The 14784-nt window shown below is 39.1% G+C and overlaps 1 protein-coding gene across 2 annotated transcripts in view; it reads left to right on the top strand.

Moving 5' to 3' along the window:
• Positions 1-14784, top strand: part of NELL1 (neural EGFL like 1) — an 858172-nt gene that overhangs the window by 461524 nt on the left and 381864 nt on the right. The window lies entirely within an intron of this gene.

The following is a 14784-nucleotide window of genomic DNA, read 5'->3' as shown; positions in this document are numbered from 1 at the left end:
TAAAATAGCCAAGGTCTGAAAGTGACCTAAGTGTCCATCAACAGATGAATGAATAAAGAAGATGTGGTACACACACACACGCGCACACACACACACACAGAGCAATACTACTCAGTCATAAAAAAGAATGAAATTTTGGTATTTGCAACAACATGGATGGACTTGGAGGGTATTATGCTGAGTGAAGTAAATCAGACAGAGAAAGACAAATACTGTATGATATCACTTATACGTGGAATCTAAAAAATACAACAAACTAGTGAATAAAACCAAAATAAACAGACTCAGAGATATAGAGAACAGTGGTTACCAGTGGTGAGAAGGAAGGGTGCAGGGGCAAGATAGGAGTAGGGATTAACAGGTAAAAACTACTGTGTGTAAAATAAATAAGCTACAAGGATATATTGTATAACATGGGGAATATAGCCAATATTTTATAATAGCTATAAATAGAATTAACCTTTAAAAATTGTGAATCACTGTGTTGTATACCTGAAACTTAAATAATATTGTACATTAATGCTACCTCAATAAAAAATGTTCTTTTGATTTATATCATCCTGTAGATAAAGCAAGGCTAACTATTTGTATCGAGTAATTGTTACTAACATTCAAAGGTTGACTTCAGAAAGCATTACTGTACTTTCCAGCTAATTATTGGTGCTATTATCAGAGGCAGTAGTGACCTGCCCCTGTAGTGATCTTCACTTTAGTTGCCTATGTGCAGGCCTGTGGTTTTCTGTTTCTTATTCCAAACTGCTGAGATCTATGGCCTGGGATATGTCCATTCCTTAGACTAATAGCAGGAATTTCATTGCCTTGGTGATCTCGTGTAGTCCAACCTCTTCTTCTTTTTTTTAAATAAATCTATTTATTTTTTATTTATTTATTTTTGGCTGCGTTGGGTCTTCTTTGCTGTGCATGGGCTTTCTCTAGTTGCGGTGAGCAGGGGCTACTCTTTCATTGCGGTGCACGGGCTTCTCATTGCGGTGGCTTCCCTTGTTGCAGAGCACAGGTTCTAGGCACGCGGGCTCAGTAGTTGTGGCTCGTGGGCTCTAGAGGACAGGCTCAGTAGTTGTGGTGCAGGGGCTTAGATACTCAGCGGCATGTGGGATCTTCCCAGACCAGGGATCGAACCCGTGTCCCCTGCACTGGCAGGCAGATTCTTAACCACTGCACCACCATCGATGTCCCCCAACTTCTTTAAATACTTTTTTATATGCTGATGATGTCAAAATGTGTATCTCCAGTCTTGAACTCTCTCTTGGGATCTAATCTTCTAAATCCAAGAGCCAGGTTGACAGTTCTGCCCAAGTATCTAATAAGCATTTCAGACTTACCTTGTCTGTAAGTGAGCTCTTGAATTCTCCCTGCCCTCAAAACATCTTTCTTCTCCAGTCTTTCCTGTTTCTATGAATAGTACCCTAATCCATCCAGGAGCTGAAGCCAAAACTTTTGATAAAATGAAAGAAAAAGAAAGGGAGAAGGATGTGGCCATCTAAAACAAATAATAAATTTACAGATGAAGGAATAAATATATTAGTTGGCCACTGAATGTAAAATTTGGAATTCTCTTATTAACAGAAAATAATGTTTAGAGTAGTTTAAAAAACAAAAATGTTAAGAAATTATTTCTGTTTCAAGCTTAAAAGTCTTCAAGAACTTCTCTTGTCCATAGGATAAAATTGAAGCACCTTACATTGTATATTAATTAGGGATTTTATATATTGAGCAGTAGGAAACCAAATTGGCTTAAACAACGGAGGAAACATATTGACTCAAGCAACTGAAAAGTCCAGACATAGGACTAATTTTGAGAGAGGCTTGACTCGGTGAATCAATGATATGATTTCTTCCCAAATACCAAGAACACAAAATTTAAGATATTGTTAGAAAGGAGGGAATGGCTTGATCATAAGGTTGGCACTTGACAAATTCTCACTACAGATGCCCTTGAAGATACTATGCATCCTTTCCTGCCTCTGACCTTGTGGGGTACCAGTCTTCTCCCTTGCTCAGTATTACCCAGTTATGTTGATTTTCTTTTTATTCCTTGGTCACATTGAGCTCTTTCTTGCTTCAAGGCATTTGCACTAGCTACTCTCTCTGCCTGGAAGTTGCTTCCCTCAACACTTTGTCTGGCTCCTTCTTTTCCTTCAGATCCTAGCTTAAAATCATCCTCTTAAAATACTCTTCTTTTGACCGCATACCTAGAATAGACTAAATGCTACCTTCTACCCACACCCATATCCCACCTTGGTTACTCTACATCATCCTATTTATTTCCTTTATAGTAGTCATCAAAATCTGTAATGGTCTAGCTCACATACTTGCTTACTTAATATTTATTGTCTATTTCCTCATTATATTTTAAACTCTGTGGAGAGAAAGGTCATATCATTCTTATTCCATGCTACATCCTTAGCATGTAGAAAAATGTCTAAGAACACAATTGGTGTTTAATAAGTGTTTATAAAGTAATAAGTGAATAGGTTCCTAAAGCCATAAAAATCTCTGCGCTGGAAGGAAGTTAAAAGGTCATCTCTGACAAAAGGCCATCCAATCTCTGCGTTAATAATCCTGGTGCCATGGAACTTACTATCTCCTCAGGCATTTCATTCCAACTTTGGATGTCTCTGACCATTAGAATGCTCTTCCTTTTTATGCTGAGTTAAAATATATCATCTGACCCAGATATGCTGAGGCTAGTTCTACTCCTTGGAGCCCAATTTGTATATGACATTCTTTCAAGCTGTTGAATATAACTACCACCTCCTTCTCCCTTCCTGTGTCTTGTTTTCTTTAAAGTTAGATTTCCCTAATTTTTTTATCCATTTCTTATCTAACAAGGTTTTGACTTTCTTTACCATCCTAGTGACTCATCCATTAACATGTTCTAGTTTGTCTATTTAACTGTGCTCAGCGATACCCACAGTATTCTTCATTGTCCATTGAGAGGAACCTTTCCCTGCCTTGTTTTATTGATAGATGCTGTAATTCTCTTAAATCCACCTAAAGTCTCCGAGCTGCTGATTCTAGTTGAACCTATGGGCAATTAAAGCGCCTAAGTATTTTTCCTCAAGTGCCGCTGTCAAACCTCATGGCCATCAACTTGTAAAATTATGCATATTTTTCAGTGACTCATCTTTCTTTTCATTGAAACAGGCAGGTTTTGCAAGGTCAAGTGGTTGTTCAGGCATTTGCATTGGTTAAACTCCTAAGTCCCGCCGGAAGACTTTATTGCTGCCTTCTTCCCACATGTTTGTCAGAGCCTATGATTCAGTTCTCTAATGGTGATGCAGTATATCCGCTCTCTGAATTCTGATGAGAGATAAAACCTTGATACTACTATTATATAATTCTTATCGAAAACTCAGGGTTGCCTGAATGATATTCGGTCCATCATTCCCAGTGCTCTAAATTATACCTTTTAATCTTGCCAACTCATTGGAGCAATGTCTATTGGGACCTTGGTGCTTATTTTTTCCCTTTATAAAACCACTTCTGTCAAGTGGTGTTTGGGCTTTTACCTTATTAAAGGTGATTTTTTTAAAAAAATTTTATTTATTTATTTATTTTTGGCTGTGTTGGGTCTACGTTTCTGTGCGAGAGCTTTCTCTAGTTGCGGCGAGCGGGGGCCGCTCTTCATCGCGGTGCGCGGGCCTCTCACTATCGCAGCCTCTCTTGTTGCGGAGCACAGGCTCCAGACGAGCAGGCTCAGTAGTTGTGGCTCACGGGCCTAGTTGCTCCGCGGCATGTGGGATCTTCCCAGACCAGGGCTCGAACCCGTGTCCCCTGCATTAGCAGGCAGATTCTCAACCACTGCGCCACCAGGGAAGCCCAACCTTATTGAAGGATGTAATAGGGAACAACCGAGAGAAATTTGTTGTTGTTTCTGTTGTAGGGATATTGTTAAGGATGTTGCTTAAGGTACTTTACCGAGGACTCACCATTTTTATTATGAAGATCTAAGAGTGAATTTTTTCTCATGTTTCAGTATCAAAATGAAGATGCTCTAAAGCTCCCTTGAAAGAATGACTTGTTCTTTTTTAAAATTTAATTTTATTATATTTATTTATTTGTTTTTATTGAAGTATAGTTGATTTACAATGTTGTGTTAGTTTCAGGTGTACAGATTCAGATATATGTATTCAGATACATGTATAGCTGAATGATTCAGATATATGTACATTCTTTTTCAGATTCTGTTCCATTATAGGTTATTACAAAGTATATAGTTCCCTGTGCTATACAGTAGGTCCTTGTTCATTATATATTTTATATATAGTAGTGTGTATATGTTAATCCCAAATTCCTAATTTTTCTGAAGAATGGCTTGTTCTTATTTTAGGATGTTGTGTATCTTGTAACTGTCTAGGTTCTTCCTTTCATTTGACTGTTAGGAAGCTTAGAGCTACCTTTTGGCTCACACATAATAACTATGCAGGACTGTATTGTAGGCATTTCTGTTGCTGATATTACTGTTGATTTGGCTATTATGATGCCAATATTCCTTTTCACATTAAAATATGAGATTTGGTTTATAATTTTCTATTATGTAATGCATTACGCTAATTGAAGTTTTACTCTGCATGAAGTCTTTTCCATCTCCTTTATTCCAGTATCTTTGGTGAACCCCTCCCTTACTCCATTTGGGTCTCATTGGGACAGTCAATCTTAATTCCTTGGTCACTTTTTGGCACAGAGGTAGTCATGTGACCAGTCTGACCCTTGGACACATGGGCGGGCATTTGATGCAAGCTAGGCCAATTAGAATAAACCCGAGTCTTCTCTGTTGAAGACGCTGGGAAAATTTCATGTCCTTTCGCTTCGTAACTGCAAGGGTGTGGGCTTAGAACCACTGGTGGCCATATTTCCTTCCCCATGGCACTCTCCCACATCATTTGTCTATGAGAATTAGGTTGATATGCAATTAGAAACAGAGGCAAAAATGAGAGAGACACACATACACACACACACACAAAGACAGACAGAGAGACCGAGAACACCTTAAGGACATAATTTGAAATCCAACTAGGACTGAAGGCAGACACACCCTTACATGTCACAGTTTTATTCAACAAAAGAAAAATCCTATTTTTTCTCCAAACAAATTGGATCTGGTTTCAGTCATATTTACCTAATATATAATATTGTCTATTTGTTTGTTTGTTTATATATTTATTTATGTCACGTGGCTTGTGGGAGCTTAGTTCCCTGACCAGGGATTGAACCCGTGCCCTCAGCAGTGAAAATGTGGAGTCCTAACTACTGGACCGCCAGGGAATCCCCATAATATTGTTTTTTTAAATTTACTTTATAAATGTTTATAAGATCCCTTGGACTTCCCTGGTGGTGCAGTGGTTAAGAATGTGCCTGCCAATGCAGGGGACATGGGTTCAAGCCCTGGTCCGGGAAGATCCCACATGCCGCGGAGCAACTAGGCCACAACTATTGAGCCTGTGCTCTAGAGCCCGCGAGCCACAAGTACTGAGCCTGCGTGCCACAACTACTGAAGCCCGCACGCCTAGAGCCCATGCTCCGCAACGGGAGAAGCCACCGCAATGAGAAGCCCGCGCACCGCACCGAAAGAGGAACCCCGCTCGCTGCAACTAGAGAAAGCCCGTGCGCAGCAACAAAGACCAAACACAGCCCAATAAAAAATAAATGAAATCCTTTAAAAAAAAAAAAAAGCCCTTAAATACTTTGTTGAATGCGTATCAGACTGTGTGTGTGTGTGTGTGTGTGTGTGTGTGTGTGTGTGTGATACATGCAATTGTTTTTTAAAGACAGAAATGAAAACTTTTAAATTTATCTCTGTATAACTACATCTTGTGACACGTACCTACATCTTCTTGGCTTGCTATGATCCTTTTGGATTTAAATTCTATTAGCTAACACTTTTTTCTCCTCCTTATCAGTCATTTATATATCCGATCAATGTAACATAGATGTCCATGCAAATCATTGACCAAAATGATAAACACAGCAGATGTGGGCACATCCCTGCTTTTTAGAGACCACTCTGCTGGTAGATATAGCCTGTTCATCAGGATTTGGATTAGCTTATTTCTCATCAGGAAATCCAAATAGTGAGTGCTTGATCTTATGGCTGTCCTCTAAAAGGTTTTCCTAATGTTCTGAAACACCTCTTCATTCTAGTATTAGAGTGACCTTACTAAACTTTGAGGTTAGTTCCTATAGAATTCCTAACAAATGATATACTCTTTAGCCCTACTATTTCAGAGTTTTCTTATTATAAAAGAAATACATGTTTACTGTGGAACTTGTGTGCAATATAAATATATATAAAGGAGAAAGCATAAGTAATCTATAATCATCAGAGATAACTGGTAACTTTTTGGTACATATACTGTTACATATACAGTGCCTTTTACCTACACAGTATGTAGGTAAAAGCAACATTTTGGTATGTGTACTTGTGTATACACAGAGATAATTATCCCAGAGATGACTCTTAACTTTTTGCTATGTATACTTTTATTCCTTTCTTTGCACAAAATAAACATAAAAATGCAAAATTTTGTATTTTTTAACAAAACCGTGATAGACCCTTTTATAAATTCCTTTTTCCACTTGACATAAGGTGAGCATTTCTATGCATTACTAGCATTTTCAATGCCATATGGATTTTTTCTATTTTCAGATATTTATTTAAGATGCTTACAACTGTCAGAGAAATAGTTTTCTTACTCTAACTTTTGTCTTAAAGCCTAAAGCCACCGAGGCCTGGGCTCCTTTGCATTTCTGAATCAGGATATATATATTTATATTTCTTTTTTCCTCAAGAAACCTGTCTTATTTCTGTGAGGTATTTCTTGGGGTCCAGAATGGAATTTCCCTATATTAAATTCAATACTACAGTACTCTTCTGGGGCTATAGAGCGTGTATTTGGATTTCTGATGCTTCTCCCTTTGTCTTCGCTCCCAATTTTTCTCAAAATTCGATCAATCTTCCTTAATGTTTTGTTACTGTATTTGCACTGATCTTTTTCCAGTAGGATACTTTTATTACAATGAAAATAAAGTATTTTTCTTATGACTTTGGCAATTGAAATTACATTTGCTTGTTTGTGAACTTCCTCTGAACCTGGTGAAGTACTTTGCTATGAAAGTACTTTATGATGATCTGGTTTTCAAAGGCCCAAACAATTGTATTTCAAATTTTTCAACCATCAAGACTGTGAAAGTTGCTGTGTAAGCCCAAAAAAAAAATTTAAAAATTATACCCCAAAGGTTATTTTTTAGACCTATCTATTGAACCACTGTAGGGTCATTCATGTCTAATCTAGCCTATATGTCTCCTCAGCTCCTTGCAAATCTGAAATTCTAAACTTGTTATTAGATTTTAACTAGTAGCAATGTCCCCAGGACAGTATCAGGTTAGTAGACCAAGATGTTGCTGGATTGCTGAGTTTTAACCCAAGCTTGTTAGCCCACAGTATTTGACTTTGTGGTTTCTTGTTTCCTATATCATATGTGGGCGGGGTGGGGGGGGCACCTCTTTCAACCAGCCAGGCCCAAGACACAAGACTGATTTAGCATTGCTCCTGTTCAGCTGATAACAGGCTCCTTCTCTGAGATCATATGGTTGATCCCAACTCTAAATCCACTCTCTTCTCTTTTCTTGGCTTTGAGAAAAATAGCCACTATTTCAAGTATTATCCCCCAAATAGTTTTGTTTCCATATCTTATCCTGGGAGTGTACCATTCATTACCTTTCCTGAGGAATTAGTCTTAAGGTCTAATTATTAATACCTTTTTTCTATTCTTGTTATTAATAATGCTATTAGTGCAAAGAAGATCCTTTATGGGATATTTAGTATATGCCATACACTGCACCAAATACCTTATGTACATGTTTAAGGCTGAGGATATTTCTGCACATTTTCAGAAATGTAACTCATATAATTTCTTTTTAAAGGCAGCTTGCAGCTTAACCTAGATATTTCTGGGTAGCAAGGCAGGGAAAACAGGCTATTTTTTGTTAGAGGTTGATGGGGCTTATAAGACTTGACTCACTGATAGGTGTGTGTGTGAGAGAGAGAGCGGTGGAAAGAGAGAGATGCTACTTTGCCTCGATTTTCTAGAACACTCTCTGAAAGCGAGGTCAGCTATAGAAACAATAGAGATTAAAGAGTGTGATTTCCTCTATTAATTTATTACATTTACTTTACAGTAGAACTCACTATGGGATATCCCTAAATAACTAGCTACTCCCGTGCATTTCAGATTTGATTGGGCTAGGAAAAGTTTGATTTACCTACAACTTCTCAGAAAGAGATTTGTGCAGTACGCGTCTCTGCTAAGAGACCCTTGCTGTTCCAGGCATCCTGATTTAGGTGAATTAGTTGACAGTAGGAAGCCAATGGGGTGAATTACAGGCTTCACTGTAGAGGCCAGTGAGGGAAAAGATGAATTGTAGACTCTGGAGGATCTTCTGGAAATGTCACTCTATCGTCCAGTTCTCTGTTTTGCTTATAATTAGGTATGTACAGTGATCTCAGATTTATAAAGCACTTTCACATTCTTTTTCTAGTTTAATAGCTGATGTACTTTGTCACATGGAGAATGACACTTTCTGTCTCCCCTGCCTGTCAAAACTCTCCCGACATAAGTTCCACTTTCTCCACGAAACCTTTCCTCATTACTCCAGGGGACGGCAGTGCTATCCCTCTTCTTTCTTCCCTTCAAGTCAGTTCACCAGATATTTGAGAGCTAACTATGTACTAGGCTAGATGGATAAGATGAATAAGGCAATTCTCCGTCTTCAAGAAGAGGCAATCCCATAAATGGTGCTTGGTACTGTGCCTGATATATGATGGGTGGCTTTCAGTAAGTATTTATTGACTTGATTATTGCCTTGGTACCTAGAGGGATATGTGTGTGTGTGTGTATGTATGTCTGTTGTGTGTCTGTGTCACTATAAAAATGCAGTGTAAGGAACATGAACCAGCCTTGGAGGTATGTGTTTGGGTTCGGAGTAGATACAAGGAAGGTTCTTAGAGCAGGTAATACATTACCTTAATTGATGTGTCTTAATTGATTGTAATTATGGCTATTGCTACATGCCAGGTGTTCTCCTAAATGCTTTGCATACATTTATTTCTTTAATTCTCACAAGGATTTCCAGGAAGCAAGTACTATCATTCTCCCTCCTTTACACACAAGAAAACTGAAGCTCTGAGTGGCTAAGAAACTTCTCCAGGTCACCTGGCCGAAAGGGACTGAAGCCAAGATTCAAATCTGAGAGACAGCTCCCTCCTTACTGCATAGGGTACTTTCTTCATCCAAACTCGGTCACTCCTAACAGTGAATGAGAGTGCAATTCAATAACTAAGCCAGGACGGCAGGCAGAAATTGCCCCTGTCCCAGGCAAGCTGGAAGGTAGGGCCACCCTACCAAACAGTCCCTGTTATTAAATTTCACCTTTCCCACAAAATATTCATGGTATCTTGCAAAAACTGTGTCTGACAACATTCAAAGTTATCCTTTCGCATCCTCCATAGCATATAGTACCACTGTGAGTGGTGAGTGGAGTACACAGTAGTTGACTAAAAAATAGCTACTGACCTTGAGGCCAAGTTAATCAGATGGTCTAGACTGCTATTTGTCCTCTCAAATGATAAGATAGTTGGTTAAATGTAGTCTTGATCTCAAACAATAGAAGGGAAGGACAGATAGTGGGGATGGAAGGAAGGAGAAAGATGCTACAGTTGCAGCAAAGCAGGTGGGAGCTTGGGGGAGGTTGGGGGAGGGAAGGAGAAAGCAGGTGTGATCATTCATCCTCTGCGTTCAAGTTTAGAGACTGCTTTAAGACCCATTGTTCTTAGTTTTTTGGTTGTTTAAAAAATTTATTTATTTTATTTATTTATTTTTGGCTGCATTGGGTCTTCGTTGCTGCACACGGGCTTTCTCTAGTTGTGGCGAGCGGGGACTACTCTTCGTTGTGGTGCACGGGCTTCTCGTTGCGGTGGCTTCTCTTGTTGTGGAGCACAGGCTCTAGGTGCGTGGGCTTCAGTACTTGTGGCACGTGGGCTCAGTAGTTGTGGCTCGCAGGCTCAGTAGTTGTGGCGCACGGGCTTAGTTGTTCCGCGGCATGTGGGATATTCCCGGACCAGGGCTCAAACCCGTGTCCCCTGCATTGGCAGGGAGATTCTTAACCACTGTGCCACCAGGGAAGCCCCCATTGTTCTTACTTTTTTTGTGTGCTACAGTTCACATGGTGAATAGATTCCCTGGGTGTGCTCAAGTGAGCTACCATCCTACATCATTTATGATTTCTCAATATGGGCTGCAGAATAGATAAGAGAGGCCGCAGGTTGTTGGTAATTAATCCTTGTAATCTACCTCCACTTCTTTCACTCCCTCTCCAGAACTGATATGCCAGTGAATGAGAGGGAATAACCTTGAAACCATTCTTATTGACATTCAAGAAGTAAATCATTCTAAATTTCTGTATCTTAATTATGAGTCATTGCAAATCCCTTGTTCCTCATCTCCCATGCAGACAGGCCATGCTGGAACAAAGATGTCCTGGCAACCTTTTTGAAAATCCTGCTCCAGGCTACAAATAGAATATCTTGCACAAAATTCAAGTTGACTGAGTTGCTGTCTAAAATGGGAAGCAGTGTCGCCCTGGCCTGCTTTCATTTCCAAAAGAAATATCCTATTTACTTAGCTCTTTCCTATCAATTCTGCATTCTGGGTGGGTTTGTGAACCGGTAGCCCCATTAGCGCTTGGAGATGACATCTTCTCATTTGTTTGGCTTCTGGGCCTTTCTGCATGGCTGGATTTTCATTTCTAACCATTCTTCAATTTCATATTTGTGCTCTCCCTCTCTCTTTTTCTCTAACTCAAGAGTCAGTGTTAGAACTTGATTTTATTGTGAATGCACATGTGTTATATCCTGATACAAAGAGATATGAGAAGGGATTTTTGGCAGAGCATACTTAATCACTGTAAATATTTACAGTTGTTATTAGAATTCATGATGAATATTAATCAGGTGGATAATAATCCTAATTGGTCCAATTTAGAATTCAGAAGTAATCCACTGAAATAGGGTGTGACAGTCCTGGTTTTAAATTTATGCATTTCTCATCCTTAAGGTGAAAAATGGGTTGCTAGTTAGATATCAGTCTTTCTCCATTTAGCTTCTCTACAAACAGAATGATTAAATGACCTTTGGCTGCTCTGTTGGTGTGGAAGCATCTTCAGGTCATCATGGCAATAGGATTGTCGCTTATTTCTTCAAACAACAGTGTTTTTTTTTTTCTTTGAACACATTTAAATGTTGGAGCTTAGTTTTAAAATACCTCCTCTTTGGGATGACTGCTGTCATAGGTAATGGGAAAATTCAGACTTTGGGCAGTCTAATTCTGGCTTACAAGGTTGGTGTGCAAGATCTTCAGTCAGCTGATCCTTTGTGCTTATCTTATCTGAACACCCTTGTTTTCCTGCATGGCTTCCATAGTCTTTACCTTATATGGTTACCAAAGGGAAAAGGGGAGGGGATAAATTAGGAGTTTGGAATTAACATATACACACTACTATATAGAAAATAGATAACCGACAAGAACCTACTTTATAGCACAGGGAACTATACTCAATGTTTTATAATAACTTATAAGGGAAAAGAATCTGAAAAAGATTTCATCTATCTATCTGTCTATCTATCTATCTATATATATATCTGAATCACTTTGTTGTACACCTGAAACTAACACAACATTGTAAATCAACTGTATTTCAATAAAAAAAAGTACTTACTATTTTATTCTTGCTAATGTTAAGCCTCCATATTTACCTGCAAAGAGAATCGATGTACTAACATTAAGGTTTCTTCCTTTTCTTCGTGGGTTGCTGTGAGTATTAAATAAGCTAATGCAGATAAAGCAACTTAGTACAGTGCCTAGTACATAGTAAGTGGTACCTGTTGTGCATGGAAACGTCAGGAAGTTTTTCTGTCTCCAGGAACTTTCTGCACCATGCAGCTCAGAATTCCAGTACCTTTGTTTTGAATTCTCCCTTAGTTGTTTCATTGAAGTATAATAAAATGCGTTCCCTCTCAAGAGGAAAGGTGAGTGACTGAGCAAATGCTTGTCTCAAGAGTCCCTTTGTTTTCGTCCTGTGGGATGCTGGAAATGTGATCACAGTTACATTTGCTGATCACAGGGGGACTCTAAAAAGCTGCCTATGAGCCAAACTGGCCCACCTGAGGTTTTGAGCAGCCATTGTTACTGTGTGACAGCTTCCTGCCAAATGTCCTACTTGTAGGCTTGAACCAATTAGTAATGGCTGTCAAATTGACATACTAGTCACTATAGCATTTTTTAGGCCTTTAAATTTGATTCCACTTAAATTACCTCATGCAGTTGAGGAACAACTGCATGGGCAACTTACATGTACATTTCCCTTTACAAAAGAGAAAAAGGGGAGCCTAGCATCCTTATACACTTTGCCTACATTTGCATCACACCCAATAGATGTCAAGCCGGCATGGGCCCTCTCTACTCTATTTTGTCATCAACCAGACATTTCGTTGGTAACACAAATGTGAATTTCTGATAATGTGAATCCTGACTGAAGCTTCTGAGACCCTTGTGTTTCTGTCTGTATTGACAAACTCCAACAAGGACTGCCAGTAGGAATAAGGAATTCCCAGAATGGAGAAGTCTAACAGTAAATCCAGGTATGATGAGCTTCTGTGTGAGAATAAAATATAATTTGTCGAGAGGTATACTACTAAACTAATAGTGAGAGTAGCACCAAGACTCAGGTTTTCTGGCTCTAGTTATCTAAATGTGTTTTCTCCCCTAGTGGCAGGGTTATTTGACTTCAGATGCAATGATAAGAGACCCCCTCATAGGTAACAGGGCTGCCTGACATTGCGTTTTCCCCAAAGCCAAGAGACATTGCCCACAGTCCATGTGCTTTGGCAAAGACTCTCGACTCCTTGAGAGTAATATTGGTAGGTCATTATGTCATTGATGCAGAGACTTCAAGTTGCATATTCATACCTGGAGAACTTGTTGCAACTGCTGATTCTGGAGCATCTACCCCAGAGATTTAGATTTAGTGGACTGTATGTGAGACCCAGGAATCTGCATTTTAAAGTGCACCCCACGCCCCCTGCGCCTAGTTTTTTTTTTTTTTTTTAACATCTTTATTGGAGTATAATTGCTTTACAATGGTGTGTTAGTTTCTGCTTTATAACAAAGTGAATCAGTTATACATATACATATGTTCCCATGTCTCTTCCCTCTTGCATCCCCCTCTCTCCCACCCTCCCTATCCCACCCCTCTAGGTGGTCACAAAGCACAGAGCTGATCTCCCTGTGCTCCCGGTTGCTTCCCACTAGCTATCTATTTTACATTTGGTAGTGTATATATGTCCATGCCACTCTCTCACGTTGTCACATCTTACCCTTCCCCCTCCCCATATCCTCAAGTCCATTCTCTAGTAGGTCTGTGTCTTTATTCCCATCTTGCCACTAGGTTCTTCATGGCTTTTTTTTTTTTTTTCCCCCTTAGATTCCATATATATATGTGTTAGCATACTGTTTTGATGTGAATTCTCTACAGTTTGAAAATGACCGCACTGAGAACTGTAACGGTTCTGGTGCTTGCAGTGTGGGAGGCACAAAGGTGTCTGCTTCTCTTATTTGATTCCCTTTTATCAAATCCCTTACTAACCCTTGAAAACTGCACAACCTCCGGCACTTTAGTCTTGTCTGAAAACTCCTGTGTGGCCCCGGAATCCCTCCATGCTTTGGCCTTTTTCAAAATGGAGGTGGGGGGGGGCTGTGGATATTTATTGAAATTGTGGTATGGATCTGACTCTGTACTATGATTTTACATATGTTGTTTGCTTAATTCATTTAATGCTCACTACAGCACTATGAAATCGATACTGCCATCTCCGTTTTACAGATCCAGAAACAAATCCATAGAAGTCATGGATTTGTCCAAGTCACCTAAATAATGAACCATAGAACTGGGAGTTAGGTCCACAACCTTCCTTGTTTGAAGCCTACGCCCTTTCCATTGCAAAGAATGTGTAACATATCAGAGTATTTACCACCTTCTTCCTTCATCCTGACCCTTATTCACCCAAAGCCATGTTATGGACTTCAAGGACATTAATGGACTCCAGGTTTAAGGAGTGGTAACATGTTATGTGGTCAACTTGAGATCTTTCTGAGATGCTAATATGAGTTACCTACAATTCGTTAGTGAACTAGTAAGGGGAGTAGTGCTAGTTTTTTTTTTTTTACAGTCCTCCTTCTCTAATAAGGATTTCGTTTTGTTCTCACAATGTTTCTTTATTTTCTTGGCCTTGTCTGAGGCCACCAATTACCAAGTATTTAATGAGACTTGATCCTCATTTTCAAAGGGTTTGCAATCTAGTTGAATAGATGAAAATAAATATGGACTCACTCAGAACTCTTCCTCCTTCCCTCTTCACTCTAAAGGAGAGTCCAAGTGATACACCAGATTATTTTAAAGGCCTTTTGCTAAGACGTTAATCAATAGTATTACCATGAAAAACACAATGAGACATTGACTTCTTTTTCAGTGATAAAGTCTCCTTATTAGTACATTTAGTTAAGTCAAAAAATCAATTTAAAGGAAAATGTTAAGTAAACGACAGTAGAGACTTTTATGGTTGTAAGGCAAAAATCAGAAGTTATCCTTGAGAGCTACCACAGGATGAGAAAGAATGACTGTGATATTATGAAATGCTGAGGAGTTGTGTT

Source organism: Balaenoptera acutorostrata, chromosome 9 (genome assembly GCF_949987535.1).
Source record: "Balaenoptera acutorostrata chromosome 9, mBalAcu1.1, whole genome shotgun sequence".
Lineage (NCBI taxonomy): Eukaryota > Metazoa > Chordata > Mammalia > Artiodactyla > Balaenopteridae > Balaenoptera > Balaenoptera acutorostrata.
The sequence above is the reverse complement of the archived record's forward strand: the minus strand, read 5'-3'. Positions and strand labels throughout refer to the sequence as shown.